Source organism: Notolepis coatsorum, assembly GCF_963971535.1.
Source record: "Notolepis coatsorum genome assembly, chromosome: 13".
Classification (NCBI taxonomy): domain Eukaryota; kingdom Metazoa; phylum Chordata; class Actinopteri; order Aulopiformes; family Paralepididae; genus Notolepis; species Notolepis coatsorum.
The window spans coordinates 128,273,511-128,289,505 of NC_140177.1; the positions used below are offsets into that span (position 1 = coordinate 128,273,511).

Sequence of the window (15,995 nt, forward strand, 5' to 3'; positions counted from 1 at the left end):
ATGTCCAACGGTTCTCGCCTAGGACTCCTCGGGTGTGGGCACGTATTTAGGCCACACAGCCTGGATAAGTGCACTAGCTAAAGACACGACGAACCGATGGGTAATGCTACACACGGAAGAACTGTGGCCGCACGATATACAATAAAGGATCGACTATTACTTCACATTAGATTAAGTCGAACTCAACGTTACTGCATTAAACTCTGACACTTTAACATTCTATTCGCACGCGGTTCTCAATGCTCTATTTAGATGCAAAGTTGCTCACTTCACTGCACGTTGACTCGTGGTGAAGGTTTTGAACTAGTATGAACGAAGTGCTGCTGTTTACACCTGCGCCGTATTTATACTTAAGTGAATATCTAGTCCCAACCTCAGTTCTTGTCTCGTATTACTATGCAGACTCTGGGCATGTTCTGACATGCCCGGAGTTGTCTTTGAACTTGCCGTTGGGGGCTTGGTCGTTGGCGCCTGGGGCCGCTGTCCAATAGGAGAGCGAATATTACTCTGGTCTGTACGCAGGTAAAGGGATATTCCGTGTATATATATAAATAATATACAAGGTATATCAAATGATACATATATATATTCAGTTTAATCTGGCCCTTCACAACAGCCGCCTCCTAATTAGTCCGCACCTAATTAGTTAAAAGGAAGACAGATTAATAGTCCAGTCAACTACTCAATGTCTGTTGTGGGGAGTAGGGCAATCTACAAAGTCAGTGGGTCATGATCGTCATCAAGGGAGTCAGGGAGCCTTGGCAATTCTATCAGCCTCGCCACGGGTCGGGTGTAGGTCCGTCCCTGGACAATAACTTCTGCCGCTCTGACCTTTCCGTCGGCACCAGTGATCACTTTGCTTACGCGGCCGGCCGGCCACATAGCTCGGGGTAGTGACTGGTCTATGATCATAACGACTGTGCCCACTTGTAAGTTGTCTCTATCTTTTACCCATTTCTGGCGGGTTTGGAGAGACGGTAGGTAGTGGAGGAGGAAACTGTTCCAAAACTTGTCAGCCAATACTTGACTGTACCTCCACATTCTTCGGCCGTTCGCTTCTTCGGGTCTGTACACCGTCTGTGGGAGCGCGGGGTCCAGCCGCCCCATCAAGAGTGTGTTGGGGGTGACTGGGTCGACATCTGCTACATCACTTGAGACGTAACCGAGGGGCTTTGAGTTCAATACTCCCTCGATCTCTGTGAGGACTGTCGTGAGGACTTCTTCAGCCACGGTCTGGGCCCCAAGCACGGCGTACAGAGCTGTCTTTATGGAACGTTATGGGGGGTTAAACTGGAAGTCGATCTGAGAAGGAGCGAGGTGGGTCTTAAGTTCTGGACCCATGGCTTGGAAGCTCTCTCTCAGCTCTCTTTCTCCGCCTTTGAAGTTTGTCCCGTGATCAGACAACAACGTAGACGGTTTTCCTCTTCGCGCTGTGAATCTCCGGAAGGCCATGAGGAATGAGTCCGTACTCATGGTCGGAAGGAGTTCTATGTGTATTGCTCGGGTGGTCATGCACTTGAATACAATGCCCCACCTCTTCTCCGTCCCTCTTCCTTTCTTCACGTAGAGCGGGCCGAAGCAGTCCACGCCAGTGGAGTGAAAGGGCTTATCGCCGAGTCGGAGGTCGACAGGGAGGCAGGTCTGCCATCATGGGTATACTGGGCTGTGCTCGCCACTTGCGACAGTCTAGACAGGTCCGCTGGAAGCGTCGTACTGCTTCTCTTCCTTGCAGTATCCAATAGCGACGTCGGATCTCAACGAAGACTCTCTCTGCCCCAGCGTGGTGCACATCCTCGTCGTATTTCTTTATGATGAGCTCGGTGACCTTGTGTCGGCTGTTGAGGACTATAGGAAACTTGACGTCATCCGTTAAGTCCGGGGCCCGTCTCAGACGACCACCCACCCTGATGAGGCCATGGGTGTCGCGCTCGGGGGCCAAGTGGAGCAGTCTGCTGTCTGACGGGACTGGCTTTGTTCCCTGCAGGCAGTCTAGCTCGTCGGGGAACGAGTCTCTTTGGGCTCGCTGTAGCAGAAGGAGTTCTGCTTCTTCATAGTTAGCTGCGTTAATGTCGGTAGTGGGGGGAACCTCAGGGTGGTGCCACAGGAATGTCTTTAACTGCGCACTCTCAAACGGATTGTCATTGTTTCTTCGCTCCCCCGCAGACCCAGCCGGGCTGCGGCGGATGCGAGGAGGAGAGTCTTTTCTGACCCATCGTCTAGGACGGCGTAAGTGTCCATGACCTTGTCCTTGTAGCTTAATATCACTCGGACCACCTTCAAGAGCACTCGGGAGCTCCCGCTCTTCGCAGGGTCTATGTACATGACGTTCACTCTCGAGCTGCTTGGGGGTACGGGTTTCTTCTTGTTGCTGTCGTGTAGGACCTCCAAGTGGGCGCCGTCGCACTTGCTGCATTTCTTCTTTAAACGGCACTCAGCTGCCATATGGCTGCGCGCGCAGTGGAAGCAGCGGCGGTTGGCTTTGATCCACTGACTCACCTCGTCAGCGGTCATCTTCTTGAAAGTGTCAGATTGAGCCAATCTGCGCATGTCCATGCGGAATAGGTGCTTTAAAATGGGCTTTTTCTCTGCCGATTTAGTTCTGATCGATTAGGAATGGGTCACGCCGTGTTCAGGAGAGTGAGGCGCATAAACGTCTATTCGATTATGTCTCTAGCACCCCCACAGCCGTATCGGCAACCATTTACATCACGGCTCTCGTCCACATTCATTCATATGCTCCCCCCGCAATCTCCTCCCTGATTTCAGAATCCCGGAAGTGTTGCGGTGGTCTATCTTCAAGCTAGTTTAACTACATATCCCACAATACTCCGCGGGGCTCGTCCCCCCTGTCGGAGTAGGGTCGAGCTGCAGCCTCGGAGCCTCGGTCCAGATTGGAACTTCCGCCCTGCCACAGGATTATTACTCCTGTGACAGGGCAATGCGCTGATTGGCGGAAAGTACGGAAGTATCTCGAAGTACGTCTGACGTTTCTCTACGTTAGCGAACGTTAAACGTTGTATTCATAAAATAATATAAATTCAGCAGCATGGGGAGGGCCGGGGGGAGGGGAGGTACAGGTAGTAGAAGACATAGAGGTACAGGTCACATAATTATAGTACAGTGGAGAAGTAAAAATAGAATAAAAAGGCAGTGTAAACAATATACAATATTATTAACTCTAATAATAACACGCCTCGCGGGCTCATTATAATACGAGAGCCGTTGGTCTGCATTGTATAGAGCGGATCCCCCGGCCGTATTCAAGTGCTGGAGCGCTTTGCGATGGATCAAACTGTATTAATATAGTAGTAATAATAGTAGTTGGCTAGTTGCGCGCTTCTGGCCACCTCCCGCAGTGCGCGCATACACACACACTGTCTGTAGCCTATACAGTACGTGCAAAATTAGTTGTCAAGAGCCAATCGCACAGGTTGCCTCATCTCATCTGGCTCTGCAAATAGATCTAGAGTCTGAATATCATATATATATCATATGAGAACGGAATGCAGTGCCCGCGACGAGGGTCTTGATTGATTGATTGATTGATTGATTGATTGAAAATTTTATTAACAGATCATGCTGGACCTACAAAAGGCCTTTGACACTGTCAATCACTCCATTCTTGAACATTTTATTAACAGATTGCAGAATGGGTACAGTACAGTACAGCTCAATACACACAATTGTTAAGGGGATGCAGACCAGAGAAAGACTTTCGCCTTGGGGGGGGGGGGGGGGGGGGGGGGGTCGGGTAGTGTTTCTCATTCCTGTACTGTTGTTTATACTCTGCTCCTGTGTTGTAACCCAACCCCCTCCAATGTACAGTAAATGACCAAGTATGGTTGTCAATATTCCAATGTACAGTTTTGCTTGTACAGTTGTACAGTGTCCCCCACCCACCCACCCCTCCTACCCGACCCCCCCCCCCCCCAAGGCGAAAGTCTTTCTCTGGTCTGCATCCCCTTAACAATTGTGTGTATTGAGCTGTACTGTACTGTACCCATTCTGCAATCTGTTAATAAAATGTTCAATCAAGAATGGAGTGATTGACAGTGTCAAAGGCCTTTTGTAGGTCCAGCATGATCTGTTAATACAATTTTCAATCAATCAATCAATCAATCAATCAATCAATCAATCAAGACCCTCGTCACGGGCACTGCATTCCGTTCTCAGAATGGATTTGACTCGAGAGAGATCATCAGCAGGCTATATATGATATTCAGACTCTAGATCTATTTGCAGAGCCAGATGAGATGAGGCAACCTGTGCGATTGGCTCTTGACAACTAATTTTGCACGTACTGTATAGCTACAGACAGTATGTGTGTATGCGCGCACTGCGGGAGGTGGCCAGAAGCGCGCAACTAGCCAACTACTATTATTACTACTATATTAATACAGTTTGATCCATCGCAAAGCGCTCCAGCGCTTGAATACGGCCGGGGGATCCGCTCTATACAATGCAGACCCACGGCTCTCGTATTATAATGAGCCCGCGAGACTGTTATTATTAGAGTTAATAATATTGTATATTGTTTACACTGCCTTTTTATTCTATTTTTACTTCTCCACTGTACTATAATTATGTGACCTGTACCTCTATGTCTTCTACTACCTGTACCTCCCCTCCCCCCGGCCCTCCCCATGCTGCTGAATTTATATTATTTTATGAATACAACGTTTAACGTTCGCTAACGTAGAGAAACGTCAGACGTAATTCGAGATACGTCAGACGTACTTCGAGATACTTCCGTACTTTCCGCCAATCAGCGCATTGCCCTGTCACAGGAGTAATAATCATGTGGCAGGGCGGAAGTTCCAATCTGGACCAAGGCTCCGAGTCTGCAGCTGGACCCTATTGACATGAGATGACTGGTCTGCTTTGCATAGGTGTCTTGATACACCGTTCACAGCCCTCCGGAGAAAACAGATTCACACTCACAGAGAAATAAAAGAACACCGGGCCGTGATTCTGAAGGTGAGATCACTACGAGGACATCTTATTTAGTTTTTCAACGCAAATCTTATGAGGAAAAAACAGCTGCTAGTGAACTGAACAAAGCCTACCGTGCCTGGAAAACAGCCTATCTGAACGGCACTACACGCATCACACTACATTCAATGCTAATGTCTGATAATAATAACAATATATTATTATTGAGCGTTCTTTCTTAGCATGACATGGTTTCTGTTTAACAGTTTTATTTGTCCTAGTGTTACTGTTGTTGTTGTTGTTGTTGTTGTTCTTGTCGTCGTTATTAATATTAGCCCCCCGCATTCGAATCACTTTCGTTTGTAGCCTTTACAAAGAGTTACACCAACCTAAGGTTATTTCCAGACGGCAACGGTTCCGCAACAAACATGTTTCTTTCAGTTTCAGTTGTACCTTATTCATGCCTTCATCCAATCTCATCTCTCATCTGTGATCCTGTTATCAAGACAACTAACTGTGTCTGTATATCTAGCAGCAGTGTTGATGAAATCACAGGGCTGCATGATTAATGTGCCAAGCTGCATTTATTTCTCATTTCTGTAATTGAAAGTGTGTTTCACGCCTAATTTATGATAATTTCATGAGGAACTGCTAACTTCTGTGATAAGCCTACATTACATTAATTCATGTGGTGTAGATATTCGACCAGGAGTTCCATCTGTCAGCAATGTGACTTTCTCAAAACGTAGCCTACATTCAGTGACCTTTTTAAAGGGAAGCTAAAGTGTTAAAGGAACACACCAACGTTCAACGTTATGTGAAATGTGCTTACTATCTTCTCCAGAGTCTGATAAGATAGATACCAATTTCCTCTCTGTGCGTGCAGTAGAAAGCTATCTGGCTGCAAGCTAGCCTAGCACAGCACAGATGAATGGAAGGGGATATGGACCACTAGCCTAGCTTGCTCTACCCATTGAGCTAAACAGTGAATTGAAACCCTAACCCTGACAGTGTTAGTGCCATGCTCAAATATTGAGCTTACACAGGGAATGAAACTCCTAACCCTGGCAGTGTTGCTGCCTTGCTCTACCCATTGAGCTACACAGGGAATGGAACCCCTAACCCTGGCTGTGTTAGCGCCTTGTTCTATCCACTGAGCTACACAGGGAATAGAACCCCGTAATTTGGCAGTGTTAGTGCCTTGCTCTACCCATTGAGCTACACAGGGTACGAAACCCCTAAATTAGCACAAATTAATGGATACAGATACGGATTGGCCAAAAACACCTCTCCCAGAGTTTTAAGCTAGGCTATTGGTCTGTACCCCCCCCCCCCCCCCACCTCCAATGTACAGCCCCCCCCCCCACCCACCCAACCCCACCTACCCAACCTCCTCCAATGTACAGTTTCTACGTCAAATGTATATACTCTCTTTTCTGGACTCTTTTTGTATCACAAACAGTACTGTATTTGCAAATCTGGTATGTCATAAATGTATAGATGTAGCAGTACTGTCTATCTGTATGTCGTGTGTGTCATATATGTTATGATGAATTGAAAATGGGGGACCCTGATGTAAACAAGACGAAAGTCTTTCTCTGGTCTGCATCCCCTTAACAATTGTATGTATTGAGCTGTACTGTACTGTACCCATTCTGCAATCTGTTAATACACTTTTCAATCAATCAATCAATCAATCAATTAATCAATCAATGTATCCGCTTCCATTCATTTGTGCTAAGCTAGGCTAGCTTGCAGCCGAATAGCTTTATACTGAATGCACAGAGAGGAAGTTGGTGTAATTTTTTTTGTCTCTAGAGAAGACGGTAAGCGCATTTCCAATAATTTTGGTGTTCTTTTAAGTCCACTCTCGTTAGGGAGGCGATAATAGTTGACTTGCAATGGAACTAGAGGTCATTCTTAAATGTTCTCTTGTCTGTAGTGTTTTCTCTGGTGTAGCTGCTTCCTTTGACATTCAAGTAAACATGTCTCTGGATTGATGTAGTCAAACATAAAATTCAGCTTATGTGCTTTAATTTTATTTAATTTAGCTTAAATGTGTTTTTCCCCCACAAAGGCTTTCTTGACTGGGTGTAAATGGGACCAGATACTATGGCGCTCTCTCTCTACCAAATATCAACATCCAATATAGGATCAGAGAGAGAGGAGAGGTTTGGATCCACATTGTCCTGTAGTATCTGGAACAGGAGGACTAAAATAGGATTTGTTTTGACTTGTTCTTAGGTTATTAGTGATGGTGGAAGGTTGGGACAGGCAAGGGACACAAGCCATGGAAATGCAGCAATGGATTTTTATATTTGAGAATGTGTTTTACCAGACAATATGGCACAATGCCAGTGTTTACCCATACAATATGTGCAGTGCCAGTGTTTTACCATACACTATGTGCAGTTTTAAGTTCAAGTTCAAGTTTCAAGTTTGTTTATTAATTGTCACAATAATAAAAAAAAAAACATGACTCTCACAGTGCTCGCCGGCTTGTCTAGGTGAGTGTAGGCCCGGTTCAGCAGGTAGATGACAGCATCCTCTACCCCTACTCGGGGCGCGTGAATACTTTGGGCAGCCGAAGAGTGCTTCCGCGTTGCCCTGATTGGCCGCCGTTACACGTCACAAAACAGTCACATCTAGAGACCTCAAAACTTACTCTAGAGAGGCCTTTAACCTAGAACTGGGCAGCTTGGACTGGTCAGATGAACTCAGTGGTACACAGGTTGAAGAAACATGGCTTGGATTCAAAACAAAATTCACAGCAATACTCAACAACATGGCACCCATAAGAACCACCAGGGTAAAAAATCGCGCTGAGCCATGGATGCACACTGAAATACTGGCCGTTATGAAAACCAGAGACAAAAAATGCTCTGAACTTCATAAAAGTCAGACAAAGCTTTCCAAAAGCTCAAACAGTGAACTCCAAGCCCACGTGGTTGAACTAAAAATTCAAAGAAACAGACTAAGAAATGACGTAAACACCATGATCAAAACCGCAAAAAGAAATTTCATCAACGACAAAACTGAGGAAAACAAAAACAAACCCCGCAAACTTTGGAAATGACTCAATAATCAACTAGGCTGCAGTAAAAAACTTAAAACCAGATTCTCAAACATAAACATAAAGACGGACAACACGCTCATCACAGACAAGCTGGATGTAGCCAATTACTTAAACATCTTCTTCACAAACATAGCCACAACACTGGTAAACAAACTACCCTCCCACTCAGGGCTTTATGGGGTAGAACACATAGTAGCATACTACAAAAACCTAGGGGTCCACAAAGACGACTTCAAACTTGAAATGGTAACAACCGATGAGGTACTAAAAAAATTGAGCGCCCTCCAACCTAACAAGGCCACTGGCCATGACAACATCCCCTCCAAATTCCTCAGAGACGCAGCAGCCGCCATCACCCCAGTCATCACTCACATAATAAACCTCTCTATAAAACAGGGACAAGTCCCCAAGGACTTCAAAATTGCGAGAGTGACCCCTCTGCACAAAAAGGGCAGCAAATTAGACCCAGGCAACTACCGCCCTGTTTCTATTCTTACCTCCATCTTGAAAGTCATGGAGAAAATAGTCTTCGAACAGGTCGAAAAGTAACTGGCGGAAAAAAATCTAATCTACGAATTCCAATCTGGCTTCAGAACGTCCCACTCCACTGACACATGCCTCCTCTATTTGAACGACCACATCAAACAAGAGGTGGACGCGGGCAAATACTGCGGCATGGTCATGCTGGACCTACAAAAGGCCTTCGACACTGTCAATCACTCCATTCTGATTGACAAGCTAAAAGCAATTGGTTTTGATAGCTTATCAGTGAGCTGGATGCAATCCTATCTGGAGGGGAGAGAACAGATGGTAGAGGTAAACGGTACTCTATCCCCCCCCCTCACAGTGAGCTGTGGTGTTCCACAAGGAAGCATACTAGGACCGCTACTCTTCCTAATTTATGCAAATGACATGTCGTCAGCCTGTGACTGCAACTTGTTCCTGTTTGCGGACGACTCAGCCCTGCTGGTCTCTGACAAGAACAAGTTGCAGGTTGAAAAAACCCTCAGCTCGGAACTAGGCAAAATCTGCATATGGCTCGCTGATAACAAACTATCATTACACATGGGCAAAACAGAGTCCATTCTCTTCGGTTCAAATAACAAACTCAGCAAGACCGACGGCTTCTCAGTTGCAGTGGGTGACAATATTGTCACAAGGAAAGATGAAATTACCTACTTGGGTTCCATCCTAGAGGCAAATCTTTCCTGTGACAAAATGTCATCCAATGTAATAAAAAAAGTCAACCAACGAACTAGATTCTTGTACCGGATCTCCTCTCTGGTAAACAAGAATACCCTGAAGACTCTGGCAGGAGCACTCATTCAAGGGTACTACGACTATTAGGGATGGGTACCGAATTCGGTACTTTTGAGGCACCGAACCGAAACACGTCGGTACTACAGAGTATCGAATCAAGTGAGAAACCGAAAAATAAAAAATAAATGTTTTTTTCTTTTTTTTTCTTTTTTTTTCTTTTTTTTTTTTTTACTTTTTTCTTTTCATGTCAACGTTCACACGCACAATATATGCTTACCTAGGATTTGACTTGATTCAACAACAAAGCAGTCGGAGCAATGACAAGCCGAAATCTGTCGAAATTGTAGTTATTTGAAGTTTGGATTTTTTTTTACGACTGAGGTAGGTAAATTAAATTTCTTGAGACTAAAGTACCGAAAAAAGGTACCGTTGTGTACCGGTATCGATTCACAGGTACCGGTATCGGTTCAAATGTGAAAGGTACCCATCCCTAACGACTATGCGTGCACCTCATGGTACCAAAGCACCTCAAAGGCGCTTAAAACAAAATTACAAACATCACAAAACAAACTGGTCAGACTACTACTTGACCTTACCCCCAGAACCCACCTCACCCCTGCCCACTTTGACAACCTAGGATGGCTTAGAGTAGACGACAGAGTACAGCAACTTGCAATGGGCCTGGTCTACAAGATACACTATACTACTAAGGTACCCATGTACATGTCAAAATACTTCCCAAAGGTCAGTGAATACCACAACCACTACACCAGAGGAAGCTCAACAAATCATGTTAAACCCAGATTCGGCTCAAACAAGGGACTAAATACGTTTCGCAATTATGCCACATCAATGTGGAACGCCCTACCCAAAGCTGTAAAGGAATGTTAATCCCTACCCACATTCAAAACCGCTCTTAAAGAGCACCTACGGGAGGCTGCAATTAGAAACTGGCCACCGTAAATGCCCAAAACCCCCACCACCTCCTAATAGACAGTCTCCTCCCCACCGCATGTATATATTCCCTCCCTGCCGTATGTATATCTCTCTCCCACCCACCCACCCCCTCCTAATGTACAGTCCCCTCCCCATCATATGTATATACTCTGTCAGGATCTAGGGGTAACAGTACTGTATATTTGAATACCGTTTATGTCACAAATGTATCAGTACTAAATACCTATATGTCCCTATGCCATAAATGTCATGTATGTTGTGTATGTCATAAATGTCTATATGAATTGAAAATGGGGGACCCTGATGGAAACAAGACAAACGTCTTTCTCAGGTCTGCATCCCCTTAACAATTGTGTGTATTGAGCCGTACTGTATTGTACCCATTCTGCAATCTGTTAAATAAAGTTTTCATTCATTCATTCATTCACGCCCTACGACCGGGAACGCGCGCATGCGCATTCGATTCCCATCAACACATAAGTTAATAGGTTCGTTTATTAATAGGTTTTGTCGTCACTACATTGACGCGATTCCGCCAACACATAGGTAATATTAATAGGTTTGGCTATGCATAGAATAACAGAACAGATTGACAGGTGGTGACAAAGCACTTTATGCATTCGTCACTACATTGACGTGATTCCCATCAACACATAGGTTAATAGGTTTTGTCGTCACTACATTGACACGATTCCGCCAACACATAGGTAATATTAATAGGTTTAGCTATGCATAATAATAATAGCAATACTTAGAATAATAATAAAATTATGCATTCGTCACTACATTGACGCGATTCCGCCAACACATAGGCAATATTAATAGGTTTTGCTATGCATAATTATAATAGCAATACTTAGAATAGGGCGGCTAGGTGGTGTAGTGGTCTAAGGCACTCGCCACCAGTGTGGAGACGCTAGGATTCGCGTGTTCGAATCCAGCTCTCCACATTGTTTTTCAGTTTGGCTGGTCGTCCGCAGTAATACACATTGGCCGTATTACGGGGAGGGAAAACTGAAGGGTGGGGATCGAACGTTGTGAACAAGCGACTCCTACAAGTCGGTTGGTGCGCCTGCGCAGTAGAATCAGGAAGTGTCGGGGGCAGCGTGAGCCTCCCACGCGTTACTCCTCGACACTAAGAGATCGAGCTGCGCAGGTGAAAAGATGCGACTGCTGTTACCTCAAGTACCGGAGGGGACTTGTGCTATGTATGACTTAGTCCACATTGCAGCCGGCTTGTGGGAGGCAAGAAACAGCGTTCGTGACAGGGGAGGGTTGAATTGGATGATACGAAATTGGGATGGGAGAAAAATATAGAAAAATGGGAGAAAAAGTGGATCAAAAAAAAAAAAGCAATACTTAGAATAATAATTAAATTATGCATTCGTCACTACATTGACGTGATTCCCATCAACACATAGGTTAATAGGTTTTGTCGTCACTACATTGACGCGATTCCGCCAACACATAGGTAATATTAATAGGTTTTGCTATGCATAGAATAACAGAACAGATTGACAGGTGGTGACAAAGCACTGGGCATTTATTTAAAAAACATACATACCCTAACCACATAACAGATATTTAAAAGGTAATTAACAGGCATGTTCTGCAACGCGTATCCACTCTTGAACAATGAAAAACTCCTTTTTCACCCATTTACAAATAAGAGCCGCGGTAATTAACAGGCATGTTCTGCAACATATATCCACTCTTGAACAATGAAAAACTCCTTTTTCTCCTATTTACAAATTCCTGAGAGAGAGAACTGCACCCTGAGAGAGGGAACTGAGAGAGGGAACTGCACCCTGAGAGAGGGAACTGCGCCCTGAGAGAGAGAACTGCACCCTGAGAGAGTGTATTGTTTGTCTTGTTTCATGTAAAAAAAGAGAAAATATAAAAGATTTGTTCCAAACAAAACAATGAAAAACTCCCTTTTCTCCTATTTACAAATAAGACCTGCGGTAATTAACAGGCATGTTCTGCAACATATATCTGATGCAGCGTTGCTAATATGGCGTGTTCTGTGATTAACCAGGGCTATTACCAGCGTTGCTAATATGGCGTGTTCTGTGATTAACCAGGGCGGCGTATTAACCTGGGGGAGCCTCATGCGCGGCGTAGCACGCAAACGAGCACCTGAACGAGCGTAGAGCTGGTATTCACGAAGGAGGGCGCTGGCCAATCGCGGCAACGCGGAAGCACTCTTCGGCTGCCCAAAGTATTCACGCAGTCGGGGCTGGTAGGCGCATAGATATCTATAGAACACAGTAACACTAGATAGCTTAAGGCAGAGTCACCAGCGTCACTGAACCGCCGCCATCTTGGGAGGGTCAGCCTTGAGTGAGAGTGAGTGAGCTGCACAGACAAAAATACTCATAACTCGCTGAAATATTGACGGATTTACAAGCGGGTTGGTTTGCTATAAACATCAAATTATGACACTGCATACTTATAAAAAAAGAATTTAAGATGTTTTTTTTTACAAACCGCTTGAATCATAGCCACGTTAATAATGCTTGTAATAAACCAAACCGTTTGTAAATCCGTCAATATTTCAGCGAGTTATGAGTATTTTTGTCTGTGCAGCTCACTCACTCTCACTCAAGGCTAACTGGAGCAAGATGGCGGCGGTTCAGTGACGTCGCTCTCCATTGGCCGGCAGCGCGGGCAAGCTATCTAGTGTTCTATATATATCTATGGGTAGGCGCACTGGAGTGGGTCTAGGTGAGGTTTAATCGCCGGGCGAAAGTTGCTCCGGGGGGGGGGGGGGGGGGGGGGGGGGGCAGTTGGGGGGAGGGAGGGGGTTGCTGGAGTTGAGGGGCTGAGAGGGCAAAGTAGCCAACTACTTACAGAAGTAGGGATACACCAGTGCTGATATACTGGTATGGGATATTGGGCTCGTATTTGGCTAAAACAGATATAATGGTATGGGATATTGGCTACATGTTTCTAGGTACAGTAGGTTAGGCTACATGTTTCTAGGTACAGTAGGCTACATGTTTCCAGGTACAGTAGACTTAGGCTACATGTTTCTAGGTACAGTAGACTTAGGCTACATGTTTCTAGGTACAGTAGGCTTATGCTACATGTTTATAGGTACAGTCGACTTAGGCTACATGTTTATAGGTACAGTAGACTTAGGCTACATGTTTCTAGGTACAGTAGGCTTATGCTACATGTTTATAGGTACAGTCGACTTAGGCTACATGTTTATAGGTACAGTAGACTTAGGCTACATGTTTCTAGGTACAGTAGGCTTAGGCTACATGTTTCTAGGTACAGTAGGCTATAGGGCTGGGCAATTAACCGAAAAAAAATCGCGATCTTGATTCATAGACCTATGCAAGCTCATTTCTAAGTTATGACGATTTGTTTTTAATAAAAAGAAATGTAATACATTTTTTTTTTTTTTTTTTTTTAACTTTACTTTTTAAATGATTTTATTAAAAAAATAAGAATCGTGAGAGAATCGTGATTCACATTTTAGCAAGAATCGCCCAGCCGGTACAGTAGGCTGGCTTAGGCTATATGTTTCTAGGTACAGTAGACTTAGGCTACATGCTTGAATGAATGAATGAAGCAATGAAAACTTTATTTAACAGATTGTAGAATGGGTACAAACAATACAGTACGGCTCAATACACACAATTGTTAGGGGATGCAGACCAGAGAAAGACGTTTGTCTTGTTTACATCAGGGTCCCCCATTTTCAATTCATAGTGACATTTATGACATACACAACATATATGACATCATGACATTTATGGCATAGGGACATACATGACATACAGGTATATAGTACTGTTACATTTGTGACATACGATATGCAAATATACTGTTACCCATAGATCCTGACAGAGAGTATACATATGATGGGGAGGATACTGTACATTAGGAGGGGGTGGGTGGGTGGGAGAGAAATATACATACGGTGGGGAGAGAATATATACATACGGTGGGGAGGAGACTGTACATTAGGAGGGGGTGGGTGGGTGGGAGAGAATATATACATACGGTGGGGAGAGAATATATACATACGGTGGGGAGGAGACTGTGTATTAGGAGGGGGTGGGGGGGTTTGGACATTTACGGTGGCCAGTTTCGAATTGCAGCCTCCCGTAGGTGCTCTTTAAGAGTGGTTTTGAATGTGGGTAGGGATTCACATTCCTTTACAGCTTTGGGTAGGGCGTTCCACATTGATGTGGCATAATTTCGAAACGTGTTTAGTCCCTTGTTTGAGCCGAATCTGGGTTTAACATGATTTGTTGAGCTCCCTCTGGTGTTGTGGTCGTGGTATTCACTGACCTTTGGGAAGTATTTTGACATGTACATGGGTACCTTAGTCGTATAGTGTATCTTGTAGACCAGGCCCATTGCAAGTTGCTGTACTCTGTCGTCTACTCTAAGCCATCCTAGGTTGGTGAGGTGGGTTCTAGGAGTAAGGTCAAGTAGTAGTCTGACTAGTTTGTTTTGTGATGTTTGTAATCTTGTTTTTAGCGCCTTTGAGGTGCTTTGGTACCATGAGGTGCAAGCATAGTCGTAGTACCCTTGAATGAGGCCTAACAAAATTAATAGTTGGTTTCAGGTTGCCGACCGACCCTGCCGATTTAAGTGCGACCCAATATATTTTATGAGTTTAAAAAAAAAAAAAAAAAAAAAAAAAAAAAAGGTTTCATAGAAATCTTAGTCAAACATTTAGTATTATGGATATTAAACATGCTGGCAGAGTACATGCATCCATGTTGTTGTGAACATTTTAATTAAATAAAGAAATTCGAATTCCCTATCCATAGTCGCTGTGGGAAAGAATAAAAAAAAATAAAAAATTCCCTACCTACCCATGGCCAAACTGACAACCAACCTGAAACCAACTATTAATTTTGTTAGGCCTGAGTGCTCCTGCCAGAGTCTTCAGGGTATTCTTGTTTACCAGAGAGGAGATCCGGTACAAGAATCTAGTTCATTGGTTGACTTTTTTGCCTCTAGGATGGAACTGATTTGCCTCTAGGATGGAACCTAGGTATGTAATTTCATCTTTCCTTGTGACAATATTGTCACCCACTGTAACTGAGAAGCCGTTGGTCTTGCTGTTCCTCATACTAGTTCCGGATACAGGGCCGGGGCTCAAAAAACCACAACTATCCCTTTAAAGCCTGTGATTTCCCCTGCCTGTGAAACTCTTATAGAATAGAAATCCTTTATTAATTCCAAGGGAAATTCGGCACTACAGATCGCTCACATTGAACAATAAACATTTAGTTAGTCAATAGGACTAAAATAAGAATAAGAACATAATAATATAAAAAATAAGAATAAAATACGGTCCGGGTATGTATGTATGTATACATTCTGGTATGTATATACATTCTAAATTTTTTTATATAAACCATACAGCCAAAAATACAGAAATATACAGTAAAATGTACAGTAATAAGTGTAAAAATGTAAAGTGTCCAGGAAGATTTGGCCAGGCTGTACTGTCACCCTGTGCTCAGTGATGCAGTGAGGCACAGTGATGCGTTGTGGAGTCTATGCAAGAGTGTTCTACAACCTTTCACACCAACACGGTGACCTCGGAATAACCTGTTAGTCTGTTTTACGGTCGTCCTGTGTTGATTGACAAGAGATAACCACCCAGGTCTAGAGCGAGGGTTGCGACACAGGTTTTACCTGCATTGGCTTTATGTTAAAAAAATATATTTAGAAAGTGTTCTGCTAGAGCTGGACAATAATTCAATATGCTAAAGTCATGATATCGAGATATGGT

At 44.2% G+C, this 15,995-nt stretch overlaps 1 protein-coding gene across 1 annotated transcript in view; it reads left to right on the forward strand.

Moving 5' to 3' along the window:
* The first annotated feature begins 4,837 nt into the window (after positions 1 to 4,837).
* The window catches only part of stard3nl (STARD3 N-terminal like), a 114,877-nt gene continuing 103,719 nt past the window's right edge, over positions 4,838 to 15,995 (forward strand). Inside the window, 1 exon segment of the mRNA XM_084328120.1 lies at positions 4,838 to 4,977. The gene's annotated coding sequence lies outside the window, so the exon portion shown is untranslated.